At 37.7% G+C, this 27,081-nt stretch overlaps 1 long non-coding RNA gene across 1 annotated transcript; it reads right to left on the bottom strand.

Annotated features, from left to right (window-relative positions):
• Positions 1-1,014: 1,014 nt before the first annotated feature.
• Positions 1,015-16,805, bottom strand: LOC128638910 (uncharacterized). Its single transcript, XR_008399130.1, has 3 exons — positions 16,765-16,805; positions 9,966-10,235; positions 1,015-1,152 (listed from the first exon to the last, which is right to left on the bottom strand). It is a non-coding gene; the product is annotated as an uncharacterized LOC128638910 (long non-coding RNA).
• Between the last annotated feature and the right edge of the window lie 10,276 nt (positions 16,806-27,081).

Here is a 27,081-nt window from a genome sequence, read left to right as displayed (position 1 = left end):
TCTGCTCGATAGTTCAGGTCTGGTTAAACTGATTAATTTCCGCTTGCTTGGCTTTGCTGCAACACAAGCGGACAGCTCCACATACTGGCTATTTTAATAAATGCACTGCTTCTCAATACTTTTTAGCAGTCACATGACTGGAAAAAAAAGGTTGTTATTCTGAAACGTTGTAAATTGAACCGTTGTCAAACGAGGGCCACCTGTGTATATATATATATATATATATATATATATATATATATACACATATACATATTTAGACTTGTATATGTATGTATCTCTATGTTAAAGCCCTTTGCCTGCCTTTTTTCTAAAACTTGAGACCTCATATCTTTGAGCACATTACTTTTTTATGCAATTTAAAAAAAATAAAAAAAATTAGACAGTGTCATTATGATTGTAACTGTACTTTTAAATGTATTTTTTATCTGTTTTGTGCCATTTTTCGTGTCACGTAACAATTAACCAGAGCTTTGTTAAATTCTATTGCACTCAAGCAAATGTGTTTACTTTCAACTTGTATTATGCTCGCTACTTCAGATGCGTTCAAAGACCTGCAATAAACCCCTTTTTGCTTGTGCGCATTAGTTAACGCGCCACTTGTAATCTAGCCCTAAATAAGATAGAAATATATTGTATTCAATGTGTGTTTGCATCCTCAGAAATATACTAGCGGTAACCGGTAACATTGTGCATTATGTTACATAGATATACAAAGTGAGGTTGTTGGACAACTTGACTGGTGCATATGATCAGTGTTGTGCAGAAGAACAAACACAGCAAACAATTTTATGGAAGCCCTTTAATTCAGGGCTCACCCTCTTATATCCATGTAAATAGTTAATGTATGCTTTTATTCTTATGTTTTTTGTGCCAAGTTGTCCAGCTTTATAGAATGTACAGTCCGTTCCCTACTTTAGTAAGTTATAATAATATAATAATCCCTTTTGGATATACTGTTTGGTGTTTTTGGTGTGCGTAAGGGATCATTAATAACCGTATATTACTTGCAGCTTTAAGATATCGAATCACTTTATTGCAATTTTTTAATACATTGTAAATATATATATATATATATTCATTCTTGGTCCGCTTTCTTCATTACATTAGGAGGCATCTTCAAATAGATGACATTGTGTGAAAGTGTGGCACCTAAACAGAAAACAGATAAAACACAGGAAAATTAATTTAAATGCAGGTTTTGTTGGAAGTATAATGTGGAAATATACTTAGAAAAATATGAACAAAGAAATGATATTTTGATGGCAGATAGGAACCATAGGCTCAACAAGTCTGCCCACATTCAAAATAAGGTGTAAGCTTGATCAGTTTGTATGACATCCTTATGCTTATTTAAGGCATTTTTTTTCTTTATTGCATGAATCAAAAACCCTTCTGTCAAGAAGTGCTTTCACAAATTACACTTGAAACTGCTACCCTTCAGCTTCAAATTATGACCCCTCTGGTGTTGCTCTTTCTGTGAAGAATTCTTACAGCCTCAACTTTATTACGTCTACTGAAACATTTCTATCATATCACCTCTTTCCCGTTTCTCTTCTAAGCTATAAATATTTAGGTCATTGAGCCTTTCTTTTTGTTTTTTAGACCATGTACCATTTTAGTAGCCTCCTTTGAACAGATTCCAGTTTATTTATATCCTTCTGGAGATATGGCCACCTGAACTTTACACAATACTCAAGATGAGAGATCTGATAAGTGTCATAATAACTTTACTATTTATGCTGCATTTCCTGCTAAAAATACTTATATGGTTCTACATATCAGGGCCGCCATCAGGGGGTGACAGGGGTGACTCCTGTCAGTGGCCCTTTGGGCCAGGGGGGCCCCGTGAGGCAAGAACTTTTTTTAAATTTTGGCAGCCACCAGTGGGTACTACAGCAGAGTGCTAATTGAACATGGGAAATGTTATTACAAGGAGTAAAGTGTTAGCATTTTAGAGGACTAAACCATTATGCACAGTGTGAGACAGACTTGTCGCTTTAGTTTATACAGTGTGTGCCTGAGTCAGACGGCAGATCCCTTTCATTTGCAGAGGAGGTAGGACTTACTTAGCAAATGTTTTTTTATTTCTTTGTGCAATTTCGGATTGTAACTTCAGTTTGGTAGTAGTTGTATGGTGGGGCCAGGGGTCCATAAAAACACATTTTTTTTAGCAGCAGTGTATTTATGAGCTGTAGAAATACTATATTTAAAACTATGCAGAAATATTTCCTCCTCAATACACAAATGGTAGGTGCCCTTTTAGCAGATATGCATTATATATATACATACATATATATATTACATTCCATTTTACTGCCCCTTTATGCAAGGACTTTCCAGAATCAAGGAGGCATTTTATCTAAGATTTTTACATCTGCATAACATGTTATACTCTCAGACTAAGATTGCTCAGTGTTTGAAATGAGACAGGTTAACTTAAAACTGTTCAGTTTACACTACAGCTGACTTAACTTTGAAATACATACCAACAGGCCTAAATCCTGCATTTAACCATATCTAATGGTATGAGTACCACAGCTTATGGTTCCACCAAGACCATATCAAGTACAGCATTTTCAAAGTCCATAACTAAGTACAGCTAACAGATGGGAACATTTGTACACTATATTTGAAGTGGTGCTCTTGGTTGGGGAAAATGGGGAAAAATCAAACAAACATATGTCAACCTTTTAAAAGTACTTTTCTTCATCAAGCCATCTACCCAGATCATTAATGTACAATTTTGAATTCACAGAATTATTTTTGTTTGCACATTTACAAATATGATTCTTTAAAAGGTGATCTCTTAATTTCTGCAATTTTTTTATCATGCATGTCACACACTATTGATTTAGGAGATGCAAGGTGCATAAATGTTTCCCCCTGTGAGTGTTTCTGTTGGTGTCTGTGTTTATGTCTTTGTGCTTTGGTTTGTGTCTCTATGTCATGGTTCAGCCTGGAATTGAACCTGGGACCTGTCTCTATTTATGCTGTTGTTCTTTCCCAGCCTGTTGTTTTACCACTATGCCACCAGATGGCTTGATCACAGGAAAAGAATATTGTGTTTTTCTGTTTGCTGCAACTGTGGCTCTCTGGCTCCACCTGCTTGCCAGCTGAAACAAATCATTTAATCAGCAGCCTGCTTTATCTGGGAGGTTTGTTTGCAATTCTGTGCCTTGACCTTAAGAGTGATACTCTGAAAGACTCCCTGCTCCTGTATCCTGCGTGAAATACAGATTTGTTGGATTTCCTGGTTCCTGATTTCTGCTTCAATTACTGACTACTCTTCTGGATAATCCCTTGGCACTGTGTTTCATTTTGGGACTGATTTCCTGGCAATTGATCTTGCCTAAAATCCCTCTTTCCTAAGGACGGACTCAGGTACTTTGGCTTGCTTGTTTCCTGATACTACAAAGTTTCAATTGCAGTCTATGCAAATATCCTGTTTGATTCTACAAAGTTCCAAATTGCAGTCTATTCAAATATCCTGTTTGTTTCTACAAAGTTCCAAATTGCAGTCTATGCAAATATCCTGTTTGTTTCTACAAAGTTCAAAATTGCAGTCTATGCAAGTATCCTGTTTGTTTCTACAAAATACCAGTTTGCAGTTTATGCAATTTTCCTTAAAGTACCAGTTCTACAGCATATGCAATTATCCTGTTTGTTATTACAAGGCCCTGCATTCCTGCGTGTTATTACACAGTTCCAGTCTACAGCATATGCAAGTATTCTGTTTGTTATTGCAAAGGGCTGCATTCCTGAGTATTATTACACAGTTCCAGTCTACAGCATATGCAAATATCCTGTTTGTTATTACAAGGCCCTACATTCCTGCGTGTTATTACACAGTTCCAGTCTACAGCATATGCAAGTATTCTGTTTGTTATTACAAAGCACTGCATTCCTGAGTGTTATTACACAGTTCCAGTCTACAGCATATGCAAATATCCTGTTTGTTATTACAAAGCGCTGCATTCCTGCCTGTTATTACAAAGAACTGTATTCCTGCCTAATACTACAACCTATAGACTTTGTCTTATCTAATTGCATATCTCTACTTTGCTTTATCCTATAAATAAAACCATCTCCTTTATTTCCTAAAACGTTGTACCTGTTTAATTATGCCTAAAAGGAAAGACTCACGCAGACAAAACACAATAACCCCAAAACCTGACACCTCTGCACAACAGCTCCTTACTCCTGAACCTGCTCCCTTGCAGAGTATGACACTCTATGAGTGTGTATGTATTTTTTTTTCTATGGGTGTCTCTGTGAGGGTGTGTGTATGTTTGTCTTTGTGTATTTTCTCTGGATGCCTCTGTTAGGGTGGGTGTGTATGTCTGTGTTTTCTGTGGATGTCTCTGTGAGGGTGTGTGTGTATGTATGAATGTATATCTGTGTTTTCTGTGGATGTTCCTGTGAGGGTGTGTGTTTTCTGTGGATGTTTCTGTGAGGGTGTGTGTTTTCTGAGGATGTCTCTGTGAGGGTGTGTGTATGTATGTCTTTGTGTTTTATGTGGTTGTCTCTCTGTGTGTGTATGTCTTTCTGTGTTTTCTGAGGCTGTCTCTGTCGGTGTTTCCTTGGGTGTATGTGCAAGTTTGAGTTTGTGTATGTGTCCATTGTCTGTTCCTTTTTAGGACATTTTGACCTTAATACTGATTATTCACATCTTTCTACAGACTTTGAGACCAATGAGACCTTTCCGGAAGTCACCAATCTACCATTTAACCTTTAAATTATTGTTTAGGCAGTTCAGGGCCCTTCCTTTCAGCCACTGCATGCTGTTGTCTTCATTTAGTTGGCATCTTCCTTTACAAAAAGATAATCAGAACTCCATATTTTGTTTCCTAAATCTTCATTTTTACAAAACTGTAGTTTACCTCATCACTTGTCAGGTCAATGTAAACAAGTGCTGAGTGTCTGTTTGGGTGTCTGTGTCTGAGCGTGTTTCTTTGAGTGTCTGCTAGAGTGTCTACATGTGAATCCTTATGTGTGTGTGTGTGTTTCAGTGTATGAGTGTGTCTGTGTGTTTGTATGTTACTACCTTTACAACATTTCCAAGTTTAAATAGACACTTAAGAATAAAGTGCATATACGTTTTAGTCACTTGGTCAAAAATTGCACATGTCAAAGGAGGGGGGGGGGGCGGATCAATGGTTAAGTCAGGGGCCCCAAAATTTCTAGTGGCGGCCCTGCTACCTATACTGGCCTTACCTACAACAATACTATTGGCTAGATTACGAGTTGTGCGTTAGGTTTAAAAAGCAGCGTTAAGAGGTCCTAACGCTGCTTTTTAACGCCCGCTGGCATTACGAGTCTTGCAGGTACAGGTGTACCGCTCACCTTTTTGGCCAGACTTGGAAATGCCGCAAATCCACTTACGTAAATTGTGTATCCTCTTTTTTTCAATGGGACTTGCATAGCGCCGGTATTACGAGTCTGCCAAAAAGTGAGCGGTAGACCCTCTCCTGTCAAGACTGGTACCGCATATTAAAGTCAGTAGTTAAGAATTTTACACTACAACGCCTTAGCATAAAACTCTTAACTAAAGTGCTAAAAAGTACATTAACACCCATAAACTACCTATTAAACGCTAAACCAAGGCCCTACCGCATCGCAAACACTAAAATAAAATTCTTAACCCCTAATCTGCCGAACCGGACATCGCCGCCACTATAATAAATATATTAACCCCTAAACCGCCGCACTCCCGCCTCGCAAACATTAGTTAAATATTATTAACCCCTAATCTGCCATCCCTAACATCACAGACACCTACCTGCATTTATTAAGCCCTAATCTGCAGCCCCCAACGTCGCCGCCATTATACTAAAGTTATTAACCCCTAAATCTAAGTCTAACCCTAACCCCCCCTAACTTAAATATAATTAAATTAAATCTAAATAAAAATTACTATCATTAACTAAATTATTCCTATTTAAAACTAAATACTTACCTGTAAAATAAACCCTAAAATAGCTACAATATAACTAATAGTTACATTGTAGCTAGCATAGGGTTTATTTTTATTTTACAGGCAAGTTTGTTATTAACTATTTAATAACTACCTAGCTAAAATAAAGACAAATTTACCTGTAAAATTAAACCTAACCTAAGTTACAATTACACCTAACACTACACTATAATTAAATTAATTCCCTAAATTAAATACAACTACATACAATTAAATTAAATTATCTAAAGTACAAAAAACCCCACTAAATTACAGAAAATAATAAACAAATTACAAGATTTTTAAACTAATTACACCTAACCTAATCCCCCTAACAAAATAACCCCCCCCAATAAAAAACCCTACCCTACACTAAATTACAAATAGCCCTTAAAAGGGTTATTTGCGGGGCATTGCCCTAAAGTAATTAGCTCTTTTACCTGTAAAAAAATTACAAATCCCCCCCAACATTAAAACCCACCACCCACACAACCAACCCTACTCTAAAACCCACCCAATACCCCCTTAAAAAAACTAACACTAACTCCTTGAAGATCACCTTACCGGGAGAAGTCTTCATCCAACCTGACCGAAGTCCTCAACGAAGCCGGGAGAAGTCTTCATCCAAGCCAGGCGAAGTGGTCCTCCAGACGGGCAGAAGTCTTCATCCAGACAGCATCTTCTATCTTCATCCATCCGGCACGGAGCGGGTCCATCTTCAAGACATCCGACGCGGAGCGTCCTCTTTATCCGACGGAATGAAGTTTCCTTTAAATTACGTCATCCAAGATGGCGTCCCTTCAATTCCAATTGGCTGATAGAATTCAGCCAATCGGAATTAAGGTAGAAAAAATCCTATTGGCTGATGCAATCAGCCAATAGGATTGAGCTGGCATTCTATTGGCTGATTGGAACAGCCAATAGAATGCCAGCTCAATCCGATTGGCTGATTGGATCAGCCAATAGGATTGAACTTCAATCCTATTGGCTGAGGATTTTTTCTACCTTAATTCCGATTGGCTGATAGAATTCTATCAGCCAGTGGTAATTGAAGGGATGCCATCTTGGATGACGTCATTTAAAAGGAAACTTAATTCCAGAAGAGCCGTCGGATGAAGAGGATGCTCTGCGTCGGATGTCTTGAAGATGGACACACTCCCCGCCGGATGAATGAAGATAGAAGATGCCATCTGGATGAAGACTTCTGCCCGTCTGGAGGACCACTTCGCCCAGCTTGGATGAAGACTTCTCCCTGCTTCGTTGAGGACTTCGGTCCAGTTGGATGAAGACTTCTCCCGGTAAGGTGATCTTTAAGGGGTTAGTGTTAGGTTTTTTTAAGGGGGTATTGGGTGGGTTTTAGAGTAGGGTTGGTTGTGTGGGTGGTGGGTTTTAATGTTGGGGGGGATTTGTAATTTTTTTTTACAGGTAAAAGAGCTGATTACTTTGGGGCAATGCCCCGCAAAAGGCCCTTTTAAGGGCTATTTGTAATTTAGTGTAGGGCTTCTTTTTATTTTGGGGGGCTTTTTTATTTTGTTAGGGGGAATAGATTAGGTGTAATTAGTTTAAAAATCTTGTAATTTGTTTATTTTCTGTAATTTAGTATTTGCTTTTTTTTGTACTTTAGATAATTTTATTTAATTGTATTTAATTTAGAGAATTAATTTAATTGTAGTGTAGTGTTAGGTGTAATTGTAACTTAGGTTAGGTTTTATTTTACAGGTACTTTTGTATTTATTTTAGCAAGGTAGTTATTAAATAGTTAATAACTATATAGTAACTATTCTACCTAGTTAAGTAAATACAAACTTGCTTGTAAAATAAAAATAAACCCTAACCTAGCTACAATGTAACTATTAGTTATATTGTAGCTAGCTTTGTGTTTATTTTATAGGTAAGTATTTAGTTTTAAATAGGAATAATTTAGTTAATGATAGGATTTTTTATTTCGATTTCTTTTAATTATATTTAAGTTTAGGGGTTAATAACTTTAATATAGTGGCGGCGACGTTGGGGTGGCAGATTAGGGGTTAATAAATATAATGTAGGTGTCGGCGATGTTGGGGGCAGCAGATTAGGGGTTCATAAGTATAATGTAGGTGGTGGCGGTGTCCGGAGAGGCAGATTAGGGGTTAATAATTATAATGTAGGCGTCGGCGATGTTGGGGGCGGCAGATTAGGGGTTAATAAGTGTAAGATTAGGGGTGTTTAGACTCGGGGTTCATGTTAGGGTGTTAGGTGTAGACAGAAAATGTATTTCCCCATAGGAATCAATGGGGCTGCGTTAAGGAGTTTTATGCTGCTTTTTTGCAGGTGTTAAGACTTTTTTTCAGCCGGCTCTCCCCGTTGATACCCATGGGGAAATCCTGCATGAGCACGTTACACCAGCTCACCGCTAACATAAGCAGCGCTGGTATTGGAGTGCGGTACTGAGCAAAATTTTGCTCAGCGCTCACTTCTTGTCTGGTTTGTAAAAACCCGTAATACCAGCGCTGTCTGTAAGTGAACGGTGAGCATAAACTGCTCATTAGCACCGCACAGCCTCTAACGCAAAACTCATAATCTAGGTGTTAATTATTTACAAAATTTCAAATCATGTAAAATAATTTTCAAGTCCTATTCCTCTTTTCTAATAGTAAGAAGAGTCTTTAATTAAGATTTGGATTTGTCTTTCCTAAATTCATAATTTTGCACTGAAGTTCTTTAGATTCCCATTGTTTCTCCAATTTTTTGATCCTCCATTTTTCTTTTTATATCATCACTTCTCATTTGACCCCCCTAAAACATCAACTCTATTGTAATTTTTTTTTGTATAATCTGCAAACAAGCATACCTTACCCTGTAGCCCTAATAAAACAAAACAGGCAGTAGAACTGACCCTGATTAACTGCCCCTCTGCTGAATGCACTCTATTTATTAACACACTCTGTTGTCTATCCTAGTCAATATTCTAAACACTTAACAATTTTTGAGTCTAGACCAAGAAAATACATTTCATGAATTAGTTTGTTGTCTATGAAGGGAATTGTAACATTTATAGCCCCCCCCCCCACCTTCTATATCTTGGGATGAGGCCACCCAGCAACCTCTCATGATCCCACTATTCCCATAAGTTCCTTTATACTCATTTTCATTTAATGGAAGCTAAGTTCTTCCAATTTATTTAAAAACTCACAACTGCTCAACCTTTGACCAATGGTGGCCTATATGGAAACTAAACATAAAGAAAGATGTGAGAAATATCCCATATTGTTGCCCTAAAGCTGACTTTCTATGTGTTTGAGGCCACCCAGAGCATTCCTAACTGGACTATTGCCCTGTCCCAAACAGGCTTGTTGGTCAGAGTGATGCTCACTCCAAGATCATACAGACCCTGCATACAAACCACTGCCTTGAACCTTAGCTACCCAAACTCCACTACCGCACCAGTCCCAATTTCTTAATTATAAATATTGAGAGGTATACTAAATGGTATTAGAGAAGTTTGGCCCTATGTTGACCTATTAAAAATATGTCAATCTTGTTCTTAATTGGTTACAAAAAGCAAATGATATGAAATCCTGAAGGGACAAGGAAGTATTGGTTGAAAAGGCTTATAAGCTTGCATATGTTTTGGGTATTATAGTTATAACATTTTTACAAACATTGTTGTACACAATGTTGCCATATAGTGCTCCAGACGTATTAACACACCCGAGCCTGCTCCAAAGCTGCAAGTTGAAGATTATTTGTTTCTGAGATTTGTCTTAAAACAAGAGCAGCTTCCAACAGTTCATTTTAGACAGTTGCTGCATATTATTTCTGTTTGAAATTAACTGGGGCTAATGGGATTATTATGCTGTTGAAAATTACTAATAAGAAATATGAAGCTTATTGGGTAAAACATGGTCCAAAAGAGGCTCTTAAAATATGGAATGTGCTACACGTACTTCAAGTAACATCACTAATAAGATTATTAGGTACCAGGAAAAGCCCCATAAACTTAGAATAATCTAAGGGAATTTGTTCTCACTGATCTCTGCCGATGTTTGTTTGTCTTGAAAGTTCTAGTGGTGATGATGGCCATGATGATGGTGATGATGATGACCAAATATTCCATGATGATGGGGATGGGGATGGTGCCCATTACAGCCATGATTTCCACATGAGCAAGGATTCTGGATTACTATTGTAGGAGGGGGTGGAGCAGGAGCAACATATCTTGGGGGGCACTGCCCTGGATAGTACCCAGGGGGAGGGGCACACCCAGGAGCTGGGTATGTAGGCTGCATACCAGGGGGTCCTGAAAAATAGTTACAATTATTTATGTTATATCAGAGTCATGTATGGAGTATTTGAGGGTATGATAAACATCTGGCACAGTAGAAAATGCTGGTGCATATTAGATGTATACATTATTTTATTATCCATGTAATCAAATGCATATGATAATTATGAATGTTTACAAGGGTGAACATTTGGTTACTCTCCAAGAATACATGCCCTTATCTTGAAGCCAACACTGCTGCCATCTTATTTATAAAATATATACTTAGCTTTATCCAATTTATCGTCAAAAAATTATATAATTTTAACATTATGTTCTGCTTCACTACATTTACTTTATATTTTAATAGTTTTTAGAATTGAAATGCATATTAAATAACTATAACTGGTTAGATCTAATTTCACCTATACATCCTTGTTCATTATATACTTAGAATGAGGAGCATGGGGAACACCACATAGCTGGTGTAACCACTTTGGATTTACCTTTTGGGACATTTGAAAAAGATGCCAGTTAGGCATCGAAACGTCATGTTTTTCCCAAGATTTTAACTTTTTGTATTATTAAAAGCTAAATTTTACTTACAAATGACCAGTGAGTGCTGCCTATTTTGCATAGTACATACTGTTTTGACATTGCACGCTGGCACCTGCTACTAGATATATGGTGTGTATTCCTACACAGGACTTTGCTTTATATATTTATATCTATGTATCTATGTATATGTGACGTACAGGGTTAAGCAAACCTGCATCTGTAACCAGTTACAGAAATGGTTAACCGATCATTTCCACCTTTACCAGTTTCTCACAGCCTAGCTCCAGGCAAGCCTGGGACTTAGTTCAGTGGGTGCAAGGGTTAACAGATACTCTCTAGTCTATACTAGACACCCACACTGAACTAGCTCTGCTGCCACCACCTAAGATTATTATTATATGTAAAAACTTAAGGAAAATCAAGACTAACAAACTAAAAACATAATTTAGCAATTATTATTATTAAGCGTTATTTAGCAAAAATGTATCTAAAAAAATGCAGTAATAATATAGCCAGTCTCTTTCAGTAATGTGGTTCAAATATTAGACAAAAGCAAAACTTATTAAAGTAACATTTATTATGAGCAAAAAAAGAGTCACAGTGCAAATATATAAAAAAAAACGGTTAACAAACAATAACACACAACAAAACAGTTTGCAAAAGCAAAAGGGATAAAATATTACACAGCCTATAACTTCCTGCCTCCGGGGAGATGGAATGGAGGATAGTCATAATATGCTGTAACAGACAGCCTACCATGTAAAAGGACAAAATTATTATTTTGAAATCACAGTTAAATAAAAAAAATTTTAAAGTCAAGATTTCTGACAGGCCCCTTTCTGAGTGGGCCAGGGAAGTAAACCCCACCCTTTTATGGCAGGTTATAAAAACTCTGAAACCCATGCTGAGAATTATAGTACAACTCATAATTTTCATTATGTATATCCAATTCATATATACAAATAGGTAATTTCCCTGTGATGCTATGCGGATTATTTTGAAACCAAATATGACATGTCTATCATATCTGGTCATCTAGCCACATAAGTGTGATAAAAATATCTCATAAGATATCCCAGGGTGTCACCTTTGATTGACCTTGGCTCTCTCTGGGTAAAGGATACTGTTTTTTATCACTTCTCTTATGCTGATATCTTTACTGACTTGATGCATTAATACTCTGGATACATGCAATAACATTTGGTCAAGTGGAACTTAGAAGCTATTTACATCAGGAGGTCTGGTTTTAAAGATAAACAGGGAAATACACAGAGACATACGTCCTCAGAAAACAAAATATTTACCACACAAATAAAAAGATAACCCCTTACAATTAAAATGATGAGGTCTTCATGACAATATATATATATATATATATAGAGAGAGAGAGAGAGAGAGAGAGAGAGAGAGAGAAAGAGAGAGAGAGATTTGGCCAAGTGTACCTTCGGGTTAGTGCGAAAGAAATAACAGGGGTTTTTATCCCACCCTATAGAATTCTATCTGACCTCCATATATTAGCGTGTCTGAGGCTTTCGATCAATTGATAACTTTAAACATTCAACTTGTAATATAAGCGCAAGAATAAGAGCACTACTGATATAACTTGGGCACTGTTTTACATTCAATAGTCCACTTGTAATCTAGCCCTAAATAAGGGATGTAGCAAATCTTGTAAATCAGATTTTATCCACATGGAATATATTTTAGCTTTCTGAGTGAACTAAGGTCTATAATAGTCAAACTTATATTTCCCAAAGTTTTGCATCTTCAAGCATAGTCCCATAGGGTTTTTGTAAACCTGGTGTGGTATCATTGTTTTAAAAACAAAATTAGAGTAAGATTTAAGATTGTTGATATGACTCCACATGTGAGATTATCGTTCAGTATATTTAATCTGGAAATAGCTAAAAACAAACAACTGGTTGAAGGTTAGGAATTAAAGAGTTTTAGTAAATGCACCATACTTTGCGGGTTAAACTAAGTGGGCTTCTTCAGGGTCTGCTTTTAGGCTTATTTTTAAAAACTAGTTAATTTTTGACAAAGACAAGAGATTATAGGGCAGTGTTTTCAGATTTACTGATTATATTAAATTATGTAAAATAATTCAATCAGAACAGGATGCACTCAGTCTACAAAAGCAATTTGACAAAGTAGAAAATGTCATTGCAAATAAGCTATAACATAAATAAATGTAAAAATATGTATTTTCCAAGGAAAAATAATTGGAAAAAACAACAAAATTGATAAGGGGATTAAAAAGGTTTAAGCTAAGAGGAATATTTAGTCAAATTAGGTCTCTTGGGGATAGTATTACATTATACAGTACTGTTCAAAGTGGCATAGGTCACCATTTAAGGCTAGAGGGAAGGAAATTTCCCCTTCAAAAATAAAATAAAAAAAGTAAATCACATTAAAAGCAGTCAAGCTGTGGATTTTGTTTCACAAAAAAGGAAGAGATATTGTAAATTATATATATAGTATTATTGTAGTTATTGAAAAACAAGGTTGGTCAGTGAAATCTATGGCTGTTGTCAGTTCACTTGGTAGGTGTTTTATTATGTCGCAAAGATCTGCAAAGATTGAGCTTTATACACTTATCTATTTTCAATATACTATAATCTTAGGCCTAGATTTAGAGTTCGGCGGTAGCCGTCAAAACCAGCGTTAGAGGCTCCTAACGCTGGTTTTGGCCGCCCGCTGGTATTTGGAGTCAGTGATTAAAGGGTCTAACGCTCACTTTTCAGCCGCGACTTTTCCATACCGCAGATCCCCCTACGCCATTTGCGTAGCCTATCTTTTCAATGGGATCTTTCTAACGCTGGTATTTAGAGTCGTTTCTGAAGTGAGCGTTAGAGCTCTAACGACAAGATTCCAGCCGCCTGAAAATAGCAGGAGTTAAGAGCTTTCTGGCTAACGCCGGTTTATAAAGCTCTTAACTACTGTACCCTAAAGTACACTAACACCCATAAACTACCTATGTACCCCTAAACCGAGGTCCCCCCACATCGCCGCCACTCGATTAAAATTTTTAACCCCTAATCTGCCGACCGCCACCTACGTTATACTTATGTACCCCTAATCTGCTGCCCCTAACCCCGCCGACCCCTATATTATATTTATTAACCCCTAACTTGCCCCCCACAACGTCGCCGCAAGCTACTTAAAATAATTAACCTCTAATCTTCCGACCGCAAATCGCCGCCACCTACGTTATCCCTATGTACCCCTAATCTGCTGCCCTAACATCGCCGACCCCTATGTTATATTTATTAACCCCTAATCTGCCCCCCACAACGTCGCCGACACCTGCCTACACTTATTAACCCCTAATCTGCCGAGCGGACCTGAGCGCTACTATAATAAAGTTATTAACCCCTAATCCGCCTCACTAACCCTATCATAAATAGTATTAACCCCTAATCTGCCCTCCCTAACATCGCCGACACCTACCTTCAATTATTAACCCCTAATCTGCCGACCGGAGCTCACCGCTATTCTAATAAATGTATTAACCCCTAAAGCTAAGTCTAACCCTAACACTAACACCCCCCTAAGTTAAATATAATTTTTATCTAACGAAATAAATTAACTCTTATTAAATAAATGATTCCTATTTAAAGCTAAATACTTACCTGTAAAATAAATCCTAATATAGCTACAATATAAATTACATTTATATTATAGCTATTTTAGGATTAATATTTATTTTACAGGCAACTTTGTAATTATTTTAACCAGGTACAATAGCTATTAAATAGTTAAGAACTATTTAATAGTTACCTAGTTAAAATAATTACAAATTTACCTGTAAAATAAATCCTAACCTAAGATATAATTAAACCTAACACTACCCTATCAATAAAATAATTAAATAAACTACCTACAATTACCTACAATTAACCTAACACTACACTATCAATAAATTAATTAAACACAATTGCTACAAATAAATACAATTAAATAAACTATCTAAAGTACAAAAAATAAAAAAGAACTAAGTTACAGAAAATAAAAAAATATTTACAAACATAAGAAAAATATTACAACAATTTTAAACTAATTACACCTACTCTAAGCCCCCTAATAAAATAACAAAGACCCCCAAAATAAAAAATTCCCTACCCTATTCTAAAATACAAAAATTACAAGCTCTTTTACCTTACCAGCCCTGAACAGGGCCCTTTGCGGGGCATGCCCCAAGAATTTCAGCTCTTTTGCCTGTAAAAAAAAACATACAATACCCCCCCCCAACATTACAACCCACCACCCACATACCCCTAATCTAACCCAAACCCCCTTAAATAAACCTAACACTAATCCCCTGAAGATCTTCCTACCTTGTCTTCACCATCCAGGTATCACCGATCCGTCCTGGCTCCAAGATCTTCATCCAACCCAAGCGGGGGTTGGCGATCCATAATCCGGTGCTCCAAAGTCTTCCTCCTATCCGGCAAGAAGAGGACATCCGGACCGGCAAACATCTTCTCCAAGCGGCATCTTCTATGTTCTTCCATCCGATGACGACCGGCTCCATCTTGAAGACCTCCAGCGCGGATCCATCCTCTTCTTCCGACGACTAGACGACGAATGACGGTTCCTTTAAGGGACGTCATCCAAGATGGCGTCCCTCGAATTCCGATTGGCTGATAGGATTCTATCAGCCAATCGGAATTAAGGTAGGAATTTTCTGATTGGCTGATGGAATCAGCCAATCAGAATCAAGTTCAATCCGATTGGCTGATCCAATCAGCCAATCAGATTGAGCTCGCATTCTATTGTAGGTAATTGTAGGTAGTTTATTTAATTATTTTATTGATAGGGTAGTGTTAGGTTTAATTATATCTTAGGTTAGGATTTATTTTACAGGTAAATTTGTAATTATTTTAACTAGGTAACTATTAAATAGTTCTTAACTATTTAATAGCTATTGTACCTGGTTAAAATAATTACAAAGTTGCCTGTAAAATAAATATTAATCCTAAAATAGCTATAATATAAATGTAATTTATATTGTAGCTATATTAGGATTTATTTTACAGGTAAGTATTTAGCTTTAAATAGGAATCATTTATTTAATAAGAGTTAATTTATTTCGTTAGATAAAAATTATATTTAACTTAGGGGGGTGTTAGTGTTAGGGTTAGACTTAGCTTTAGGGGTTAATACATTTATTAGAATAGCGGTGAGCTCCGGTCGGCAGATTAGGGGTTAATAATTGAAGGTAGGTGTCGGCGATGTTAGGGAGGGCAGATTAGGGGTTAATACTATTTATGATAGGGTTAGTGAGGCGGATTAGGGGTTAATAACTTTATTATAGTAGCGCTCAGGTCCGCTCGGCAGATTAGGGGTTAATAAGTGTAGGCAGGTGTCGGCGACGTTGTGGGGGGCAGATTAGGGGTTAATAAATATAACATAGGGGTCGGCGATGTTAGGGCAGCAGATTAGGGGTACATAGGGATAACGTAGGTGGCGGCGGTTTACGGAGCGGAAGATTAGGGGTTAAAAGTGTAATGCAGGGGTCAGCGATAGCGGGGGCGGCAGATTAGGGGTTAATAAGTGTAAGGTTAGGGGTGTTTAGACTCGGGGTACATGTTAGAGTGTTAGGTGCAGACGTAGGAAGTGTTTCCCCATAGGAAACAATGGGGCTGCGTTAGGAGCTGAACGCTGCTTTTTTGCAGGTGTTAGGTTTTTTTTCAGCTCAAACAGCCCCATTGTTTCCTATGGGAGAATCGTGCACGAGCACGTTTTTGAGGCCGGCCGCGTCAGTAAGCAACTCTGGTATCGAGAGTTGCATTTGCGGTAAATATGCTCTACGCTCCTTTTTTGGAGCCTAACGCAGCATTTGTTTGAACTCTCGATACCAGAGTTAAATTTATGGTGCGGCCAGAAAAAAACCCGCGGAGCGTTAACAGCCCTTTTACCGCCGAACTCCAAATCTAGCCGTTAACATGTAAATCTGTAGTTTCTGGTTGAAGGAGGCTTATAAGGATCATGTGGGGTATCTCACCTTGGTTTGGGTTCCACATGAGGAAAAAGAATCCTAAAAATTAAACAAATAAAAAAAAGTAAATTGCAAGCTTAAAATGTCTAGTAATCTTATTTCTACTTATGTTATAAAATACGTTTTATATGGTTGTAAATTACTTCAAAGCAAAACAAAAATTGAAAATGCAAGATTCATTTTGTGCATATTCAAACTAATCTGTGATGTAACAGAAGGATAATGTATTCCTGTCAATATATTTTATATAATCCTGCCGTTTTGTATTCACGCACCATTCAAAATTTTGCATGTCTGTTATATTACGTACTATACCTCAATAAAAATGTATTTAAAAAATAAAATAAAAATGTCTAGTAATATGTATCTTAAATCTTCTTATACCCCCTCCATATATTAAATCATGTCCCTTATAAATAGCTCACATATTCTTAAAGTCCTTAAATATTTGTGCTTCTGCTAGAAGTCTTTTCCATTTATCTACTAACTTTCTGAAAGTATAGCTAAAATGGTAGACATCTGTAGGTAAGTTAAAACATAAAATACACAAATATCCTTTGCTCTTCTCTGACTATAATACTATGTATATTATACAGAGATCCTATATAACTCATAGGTAATATTTACATAAAATATTTACTGTAATATACATAGCTTTTACACAGCTCACATACTGTTCACATTTTCTATGTATTATACTATACTTAGATGTAATTTTATTCACATAATTTATATATAGTAACATACAGATCATATTTTCCATACATAATGATGTAACATATATATATATATATATATATATATATATATAGAGAGAGAGAGAGAGAGAGAGAGAGAGAGAGAGAGAGAGAGAGAGAGAGAGAGAGTTAGTTATATACAGAGATGCTATAATGTCAGTTCTGTATATAGTGTAATAAACTGATATTTTATCCACTTCTTACTGTGTATATTACAGAAGTAGTATACTGAACATGAAAAATATATACTGAAAATAAAAAATTAACACCTAGGTAATGTATATAACTATATATTGCGCATATACTGTGGGTGGAGTGCTCAAACATTTAAAGGGACAGTCTAGTCCAAAAGAAAACTTTCATGATTCAGATAGGGCATGTAATTTTAAACAATTTTCCAATTTACTTTTATCACCAATTTTTCTTTGTTCTCTTGGTATTCTTAGTTGAAAGCTTAACTTAGGAGGTTCATATGCTAATTTCTTAGACCTTGAAGGCCGCCTCTTAAGAATGCATTTTAACAGGTTTTTCACCACTAGAGGGTGTTAGTTCATGTTTTTCATATAGATAACACTGTGCTCGTGCACATGAAGTTACCTGGGAGCCATCACTGATTGGCTAAACTGCAAGTCTGTCAAAAGAACAAATAAAGGGGCAGTCTGCAGAGGCTTAGATATAAGATAATCACAGAGGTAAAAAATATATAAATATAACTGTGTTGGTTATGCAAAACTAGGGAATGGGTAAACAAGGGATTATCTATCTTTTAAAACAATAACAATTCTGGTGTAGACTGTCCCTTTAAATTAGTTGTAAGTCTAGGATTTATTCACTCACTGGGCTGGCAAATTATTTTAGCAATTAAAATATAAATCTATGTTTCCATATGAACTACTGTAAGTTAAAATGAGCAAATCTTTAGAAACATTAGTTACACAAATGTGTACACTATATACACACAGAGAGTCAGATGGACAAAACTTTGCCAGGCAAGAAGTAAAGAAAACACATAGACATTCACAAAGGCAGCCCTCAAAGAATTATCTAAAAAAGGGGGCTGTCCTTTCAAGTGGCGGGATGTCTCCCATATAATATAAAGGAGCTTACTGGAAAGGGAAAGAAAGAGGTTAGCAAGGAGCATAGTGTGTACTTTAAAAATGAAATCCTCCAGCTAATACAGCTAATAAAGAGATCAGATTCTGTATAATACTTTACAGTCACCTCTGTTTTCGTATATATGTGTTTTTTTACTAGGACTTTGCGTATTTTGACACTTTGGCCTCTAGTTATCAAAGTCTGGTGGACCTGATCCGACAGTGCGGATCAGGTCCGTCAGACTTCGCTGAATACGGCGAGCAATACGCTTGCCGTATTCAGCATTGCACCAGCAGCTCACAAGAGCTGCTGGTGCAACGCCGACCCTGCAGACACGTGGCCAATGGGCCGCCAGCAGGGGGGTGTCAATCAACCAGATCGTACTCGATCGGGTTGTATTGTGGCGATGTCTGTCCGCCTGCTTAGAGCAGGCGGACAAGTTATGGAGCAGCAGTCTTTGTGACCGCTGCTTCATAACTTCTGTTTCTGGCGAGCCTGCAGGCTCGCCAGAAACACAGGGCATCAAGCTACATACGGAGCTTGATACATATGCCCCAATCTCACCACCTTTTAGTCTGCGAGAATAAACAGCGAGATCTAGCAGAGACAGGGAAATTCATTTAATAATATGGAAAACAATGGGCTAGATTACAAGTGGAGTGTTAAATTATCAAGCCCGCAAACAGGCAAATTTGCCCATTTGCGGGTATGCGATATTTAACCAGCCATTACAAGTGGCTGGTTATTCATATATATTTAAAAATGCTGCCCATTGCTGCGCTACTTAATCCCATCGCTGCACAAGGTTCTGATGCCGTCTCTGACAGAATCTGAAGGAGGTTCCCATAGGAGCCTATGGAAGCGAGCTCTCGTGAGCGCAATGCTTCCTAGCAATGCGAATGCGAGCTCGCATTCTTATTGTAATTTACTTGTAATATCAGTGCACATTACCATCCGCTGGTATTACTTGCACGCTCAGTGATATTTAGCGCTCCACTTGTAATCTAGCCCAATATGTTTTAAAGTTTGTATTATAAATATGAATTTCACAGGTTTTTTTGCATGCACAGTATAGTTTTATTACAATTTTCCATGAAATACAATTTTTTTGCAGAGAAATATTCTTATGCTTGTTGATGCAATTAAACACTACAGTTATTTACTGCGTATTTCCATGTCAATATTTCATTTATTCGTTTCATACATGTTTTAAATGACATTGTTTTTGTGCACCCTGTTATAATGTATGCATCACCTTCACATTCTTAAAAGCAGGGAACACCCCTTTGCAAGAAAAACTGTTCTCAAAGTAAAAACTGCATTTAGGGAATTAGTACAGAACATTAATAGCGCTGGAGATATTTCTTAGAATATCTCACAAGCCCAGAGAGCTTTAGATTATCAAGCCCAGCATGAGATGCATCAGCATTAGATCCCCAGAGACTGACCAGAACTGTGTCAGGTGCAGGTATGAAGAACATTGTAACATTTTTAGCTAAACAGCCGTGATTTTATTGGTTTAAAATATGTATATAAATGTGAAGTGAGTGTTACAAGTTTATTGTGCCTGATGAAACAGCCAACTGTACCGCTAAGAAACGCGTTGCACTTTATAAAGATGCTCAGATGTGGAGCAATTCCTTTTTTATGATATTTTATTAAAGTGTTTACTTTTTCTAACAACTTTCACTGCTGCTTTGATGCTGATCCAGTTTTGGAGTCTCATCAAATTGCCTGTGGGTTTCCATGTCCACTGTCAAGAGGCCAGCATAAGGGTAACACCTTGTAAGTACGATTTCATACTTTCTTTATAAACTGTCGTGTTTTTGGATTACACGATGCTGCGCCTTCTTATTATCTTATAGGCATTTTGGGATGTTATTCAGTTTGGAGGAAGAAAGAAGTTGCTGCGGCTGGATAGTGTTTAGTACATCCTCTATAGGACTTTCATGTTGGACTGCTATTCATATCTGTTGGACTTGTAGCACCTCTGGATTCCCCTTTCCAGCCGGGGTTTGTGATTTTGAAATGAAGAACATTGTGTTGCTAATTGGGAGGGGTTGAGGAAAAGCGTGACACAGGGATGTGGGGGCCAGTTAGAAAAGACTGGAGAACATCACTGTAGCGCCAGGCTTTAGGTTGGGGAACTGTGGTGTATACTTTCTGGATGTATGAGATGGTCTGGTCTATTCTATCCTGATAATACAGACTTTCTCACATTAGTGTGTAGAAGGATCTGACTATCAAACGTAAAAAAACAATGCAATGATCCTATACTGATCACACAGGTCTATAGTACACACTGTGTATGTTGTAATATAAAGAGATACTATAATATACAAACACAAAATAGAAAGTAAAATAAGGAGATTCTACATTGCTCACACTGGCCTCTACTTTCTAAGCCGTCGACTTTCTTGCATTCAACGGCACCAATACGCTCGCCTAAGATCACCTAACATCGCTGCTGCGGACCTGAATACGTTCGCCAAAATTAGCAAGAAAGCTGTCAAAAAGCCACGCACCAAGTACGGAGCAATGAGCAGCAGACTGTTGTTAACTAACAGTCATCGATCTCGCTGCTCTTCGGCTTATTCGCCGCTTTCTTGGTACCCTGTCACTAAGCACCCACACTATACTATACTGTTTTACCCCCTATACCACCGCTCCCGGAGCCCACCGCACCTAAATAAAGTTATTAACCCCTAAACCGCCGCTCCCGGAGCCCACTGCCACATACATTATATGTATTAACCCCTAAACCGCCGCTCCCGGACCCCGCCGCACCTAAATAAAGTGTTTAACCCCTAAACCGCCGCTCCCGGAGCCCACCGCCACCTACATTATATGTATTAACCCCTAAACCGCCGCTCCCGGAGCCCACCGCCACCTACATTATATGTATTAACCCCTAAACCGCCGCTCCCGGACCCCGCCGCACCTAAATAAAGTGTTTAACCCCTAAACCGCCGCTCACGGACCCCGCCGCCACCTATATTATATTTATTAACCCCAAATCTGCCGCCCTACACTGCCGCCACTATATTAAATTTATTTACCCCTAATCCTAAATCAAACCCTTACCCTAACACCCCCTAACTTAAATATAATTTAAATTAATCTAAATAAATATTCCTATCATTAAATAAATTATTCCTATTTAAAACTAAATGCTTACCTATAAAATAAACCCTAAGATAGCTACAATATAACTAATAGTTACATTGTAGCTATCTTAAGGTTTATTTTTATTTTAAAGGCAAGTTTGTATTTATTTTAACTAGGTACAATAGTTATTAAAAAGTTATTAACTATTTAATAACTACCTAGTTAAAATAAATACAAAAGTACCTGTAAAATAAAACCTAACCTAACACTACACTATAATTAAATTAATTCCCTAAATTAAAATAAATGAATTACAATTAAATAAAATTAAATAAAGTACAAAAAAAAACCCACTAAATTACAGAAAATAATAAAATAATTACAAGAATTTTAAACTAATTACACCTAATCTAATCCCCCTAATAAAATAAAAAAGCCCCCCAAAATAATAAAAATCCCTACCCTATACTAAATTACAAATAGCCCTTAAAAGGGCCTTTTGTGGGGCATTGCCCCAAAGTAATCAGCTCTTTTACCTGTAAAAACAAAAGACAATACCCCCCCCAACATTACAACCCACCACCCACACACCCAACCCTACTCTAAAACCCACCCAATCCCCCCTTAATAAAACCTAACATTACCCCATTGAAGATCACCCTACCTTGAGACGTCTTCACCCAACCGGGCAGAAATGGTCCTCCAGACGGTCTGAAGTCTTCATCCTATCCGGGCAGGAGAGGACCTCCAGACAGGCAGAAGTCTTCATTCAGGCAGAATCTTCTATCTTCATCCATCCGAAGCGGAGCGGGTCCATCTTCAAGCCAGCCGACGCAGAGCATCCTTCCAGGCCGACGACTACCCGATGAATGAATATTCCTTTAAATGACGTCATCCAAGATGGCGTCCCTTGAATTCCGATTGGCTGATAGAATTCTATCAGTCAATCGGAATTAAGGTAGGAAAATCCTATTGGCTGATGCAATCAGCCAATAGGATTGAGCTCACATTCTATTGGCTGTTCCAATCATCGGCCTGGAAGGATGCTCCGCGTTGGATTTCTTGAAGATGGACCCGCTCCGCTCCGGATGGATGAAGATAGAAGATGCCGCCTGGATGAAGACTTCTGCCCAGATAGGATGAAGACTTCAGACCCTCTGGAGGACCACTTCTGCCCGGTTGGGTGAAGACGTCTCAAGGTAGGGTGATCTTCAAGGGGGTAGTGTTAGGTTTTATTAAGGGGGATTGGGTGGGTTTTAGAATAGGGTTGAGTGTGTGGGTGGTGGGTTGTAATGTTGGGGGGTGTTGTCTTTTTTTTACAGGTAAAAGAGCGTATTACTTTGGGGCAATGCCCCGCAAAAGGCCCTTTTAGGGGCTATTTGTAATTTAGTATAGGGTAAGGATTTTTATTATTTTGGGGGGCTTTTTTATTTTATTAAGGGGATTAGATTAGGTGTAATTAGTTTAAAATTCTTGTAATTATTTTATTATTTTCTGTAATTTAGTGTTTGGTTTTTTGTTCTTTAGTTAATTTTATTTAATTGTAATTAATTTTGTTTAATTTAGGGAATTAATTTAATTATAGTGTAGTGGTAGGTGTAATTGTAACTTAACAGAAAACAGCTTTATAATTTTAATGATGATCTGCAGCCTACAATCTGCTATGTCTGCTGCCATATTGTGAAGACTTTCCACTAAAGTGGGTCATGTGACTAAAACGGCACCTCTTTCTATTACTAACGCTGAGGAAGCAGAGGTATCACTGCAGTGTCTTCTAAGAACGGCTTCAGTCACTGCTATAATTATAAATACCAAGAGCAGGGAAGGAAGTGGGAGGGGGAGAGGAATGCACAGGGGAAGAAAGGATCCTGAGACAGAAAGCAAACTCCTGCTGCAGATATAATTGTAACCAGATACTTCTACATTTATCTACATTACTTACATCCCTGAGTCTCCCTCCCCCTCTCTGTTTCCTTCCCTGCTCTTGCTATTTATAAATATAGCAGTGTCTGAAGCCGTTAGTCTTTAAAACTGCAGTCCTCACTCTGCTTCCTCAGTGTTAGAAATAGAAGGTGCCGTGTGAGTCATGTGACCTACTAATGTTGAAGACGCGCGTTACAATATGGGAGCAGACATAGCAAGTGCTAGACTGCTGATTAAACTTTAAATTATGAAGCTGTTTTTCTACAACATAATGAAAATATGAAAATACAGCATAAATAATTGATAGTTTATTTTGCACAATTACAACAAGTTAGTTTAGAACATTTGAAGCAGGTGTTGTGGTTCCCTTTAACTAGGTAGTTATTAAATAGTTAATAACTATTTAATAACTATTCTACCTAGTTAAAATAAATACAAACTTGCCTGTAAAATAAAAATAAATCCTAAAATAGCTACAATGTAACAATTAGTTATATTGTAGCTATCTTAGGGTTTATTTTATAGGTAAGTATTTAGTTTTAAATAATTTATTTCATGATAGGAATATTTATTTAGATTAATTTAAATTATATTTAAGTTAGGGAGTGTTAGGGTTAGGGTTAGACTTAGGTTTAGAGGTTAATAAATTTAATATAGTGGCGGCGACGTTGGGGGCGGGAGATTAGGGGTTAATAAATCTAATGTAGGTGGCGGCGCTGTAGGGGGGTCAGATTAGGGGTTAATAAATTTAATGTAGGTGGCGGCGGGGTCCGGGAGCGGCGGTTTAGGCGTTAAACATTTTATTTAGTTGCGACGGGGTCCGGGAGCGGCGGTTTAGGGGTTAAACATTTTATTTAGTTGCGGCGGGGTCCGGTAGCGGCGGTTTAAGGGTTAATAAGTATAATGTAGGTGGCGGCCGTGTAGGGGGGGGCAGATTTGGGGTGTTTAGACTCGGGGTACATGTTAGGGTGTTAGGTGAAGACATTTCCCATAGGAATCAATGGGATATCGGGCAGCAGCGAACATGAGCTTTCGCTGCTGTAAGACTCCCATTGATTCTTATGGCATCTGCCGCCTCCAGGGCGGCGGATTGAAAACCAGGTAAGCTGGGCCGGAATAGTGGCGAGCGTACCTGCTAGTTTTTTTATAACTAGCAAAAGTAGTCAGATTGTGCCGAACTTGCGTTCGGAACATCTGCAGCGTACCTGCTAGTTTTTTTATAACTAGCAAAAGTAGTCAGATTGTGCCGAACTTGCGTTCGGAACATCTGTAGTGACGTAAACATCGATCTGTGTCGGACTGAGTCCAGCGGATCGTATGTTACGTCACTATATTCTACTTTTGCCGGTCTGTAGGGTTTGATAACTACAGCGAATCAGGCTCGCCACAAATACGCTGCGGAATTCTAGCGTATTTGTGGTTGACAGCTTGATAAATAGAGGCCACTGTATACAGACCTCCCAAATGTCCCTATCTGAGAGGGACAGTCCCTAATTCTGAGCTCTGTCCCACTGTCCCTCTGAGACAGTCATATGTCTCTATATACATTTCACTTAGCCTCACCGACAGAACACCCGACACATGCACAAAACACATAGAAAAACCCATCACCTGCCCAGACACACCCACAAACTCACCCTCTAACCACCCACATGCCACCCACTCCCAACACTACTTCCCCCACATAATGGTGACCAGCCCCATCAAACTCCCGAATCCCTGATACCCAGACACAAATGTTGGGAGATATGTCGTTATAAATATACTGCACACATTTGGTCCCCAAGATGTATCTACTGTACTCTGCAGTATACTGCTATAACTGTATACAGACAATGTTCAGAGATTACATCCTGCTCACAGTGTATAGTATATGTAAATGATTATGTACATATATAGAGAGCATATGCTATTTACTGTGTGTGCCCTGTAATATACAAAAAAGATCTTACATCGCATACTCTGAGTTTAAATATTATATAGTAATCAGAGATCCTATGATGCTGACATTTTCTCTAGATTTACAAAGAATGGATAGGCCTCTCTAGCCTCTGTTATTCTAAGGAGACTAGTGAATAGATTTCATAAATCAGCATAGAGATAGCATAGGAATTAGAGACTGAAGGTGCCTTTACAGACGGACACCTAGATTACGACTTTTGAGTTACGGTTTTAACGCTGAAAAAATGGGCATTTTAACTTAAAAACAGTAACGCAGCCATTACGAGTCTTGTCGGTATAGCTATACCACAAGCATTTTAGCCTGTAACGCAACGTCAATCCCGCACTCAAAAAACTGACGTTTTTGCGTGGGATTTCCATAGTGCCGGTATTACAAGTTGTGCGGTGAGGCTAAAATGCATGCGTTAGAGCCTATACCGTCACAAGCCATTCCGCAATCTGAGACCTGTAGTTATGAGTTTTGCGCCACAAAAATGTTTCACAAAACTCATAACTAAACTGTTACAAAGTACACTAACGCCCATAAACTACCTATTAACCCCTAAACCGCCACTCTCCCGCATCACAAACACTATTTAAAACTTATTAACCCATAATCTGCCGCCCGCCCACATCCCCACCACTATAATAAAGTTATTAACCCCTATTCCGCGGCTCCCCAACACCGCCGCCACTAACGAAACCTATTAACCCGTAAACCACCAGCCCCCCACATAGCCACTACTAAATAAACCGATTAACCCCTAAACCGCCAGACTCCCCACATCGCCACTAATAAATTATACTATTAAACCCTAAACCTAACAACCCCCTAACTTTAAATTAAAATTACAATATCCCTATCTTAAAATAAATAAAATCTTACCTGTAAAATTAAAAAAACCTGTTTAAACTATAAATTAACCTAACATAACTATTATACTAAACTATTATGCTAAAATTAAAATAACTACCAATTAAAAAAACTAAATTACACATTAAAAAAAACTAACACTACTAAAACAATTTAAGTCTAAAATTACAAAAAATAACACTAAATTACGAAATTATCAAAAATAAAAACAATTACACCTAATCTAATAGCCCTATAAAAATAAAAAGCCCCCCAAAATAAAAATGTAAAAAAAACCTAGCCTACAATAAACTACCAATAGCCCTTAAAAGGGCCTTTTTTAGGGCATTGGCCTAAAGAAATCAGTTCTTTTACCTGTAAAAAAATACAAAGACCCCCCAACATTAAAACCCACCACCCAACGAACCCCCCAAAATAAAAAAACCTAACTCTAACAAAAACCTAAGCTACCCAATGCCCTGAAAAGGGCATTTGTATGGGCATTGCCCTTAAAAGGGCATTCCGTTTTTTTACATTGCCCTGAAAAGGGCATTCAGCTCTTTTACATAAAGCCCAAACCCTAATCTAAAAAAAAAACACCCAAAAAGATTAAAAAAAAAAAACTAACACTAAACCCTGAAGATCCACTCACAGTTTCTGAAGTCG

The sequence above is a fragment of the Bombina bombina genome, chromosome 1, assembly GCF_027579735.1.
Source record: "Bombina bombina isolate aBomBom1 chromosome 1, aBomBom1.pri, whole genome shotgun sequence".
In the NCBI taxonomy this organism is placed as follows: Eukaryota; Metazoa; Chordata; class Amphibia; order Anura; family Bombinatoridae; genus Bombina; species Bombina bombina.
This window is presented reverse-complemented; position numbering and strand designations above follow the sequence as displayed.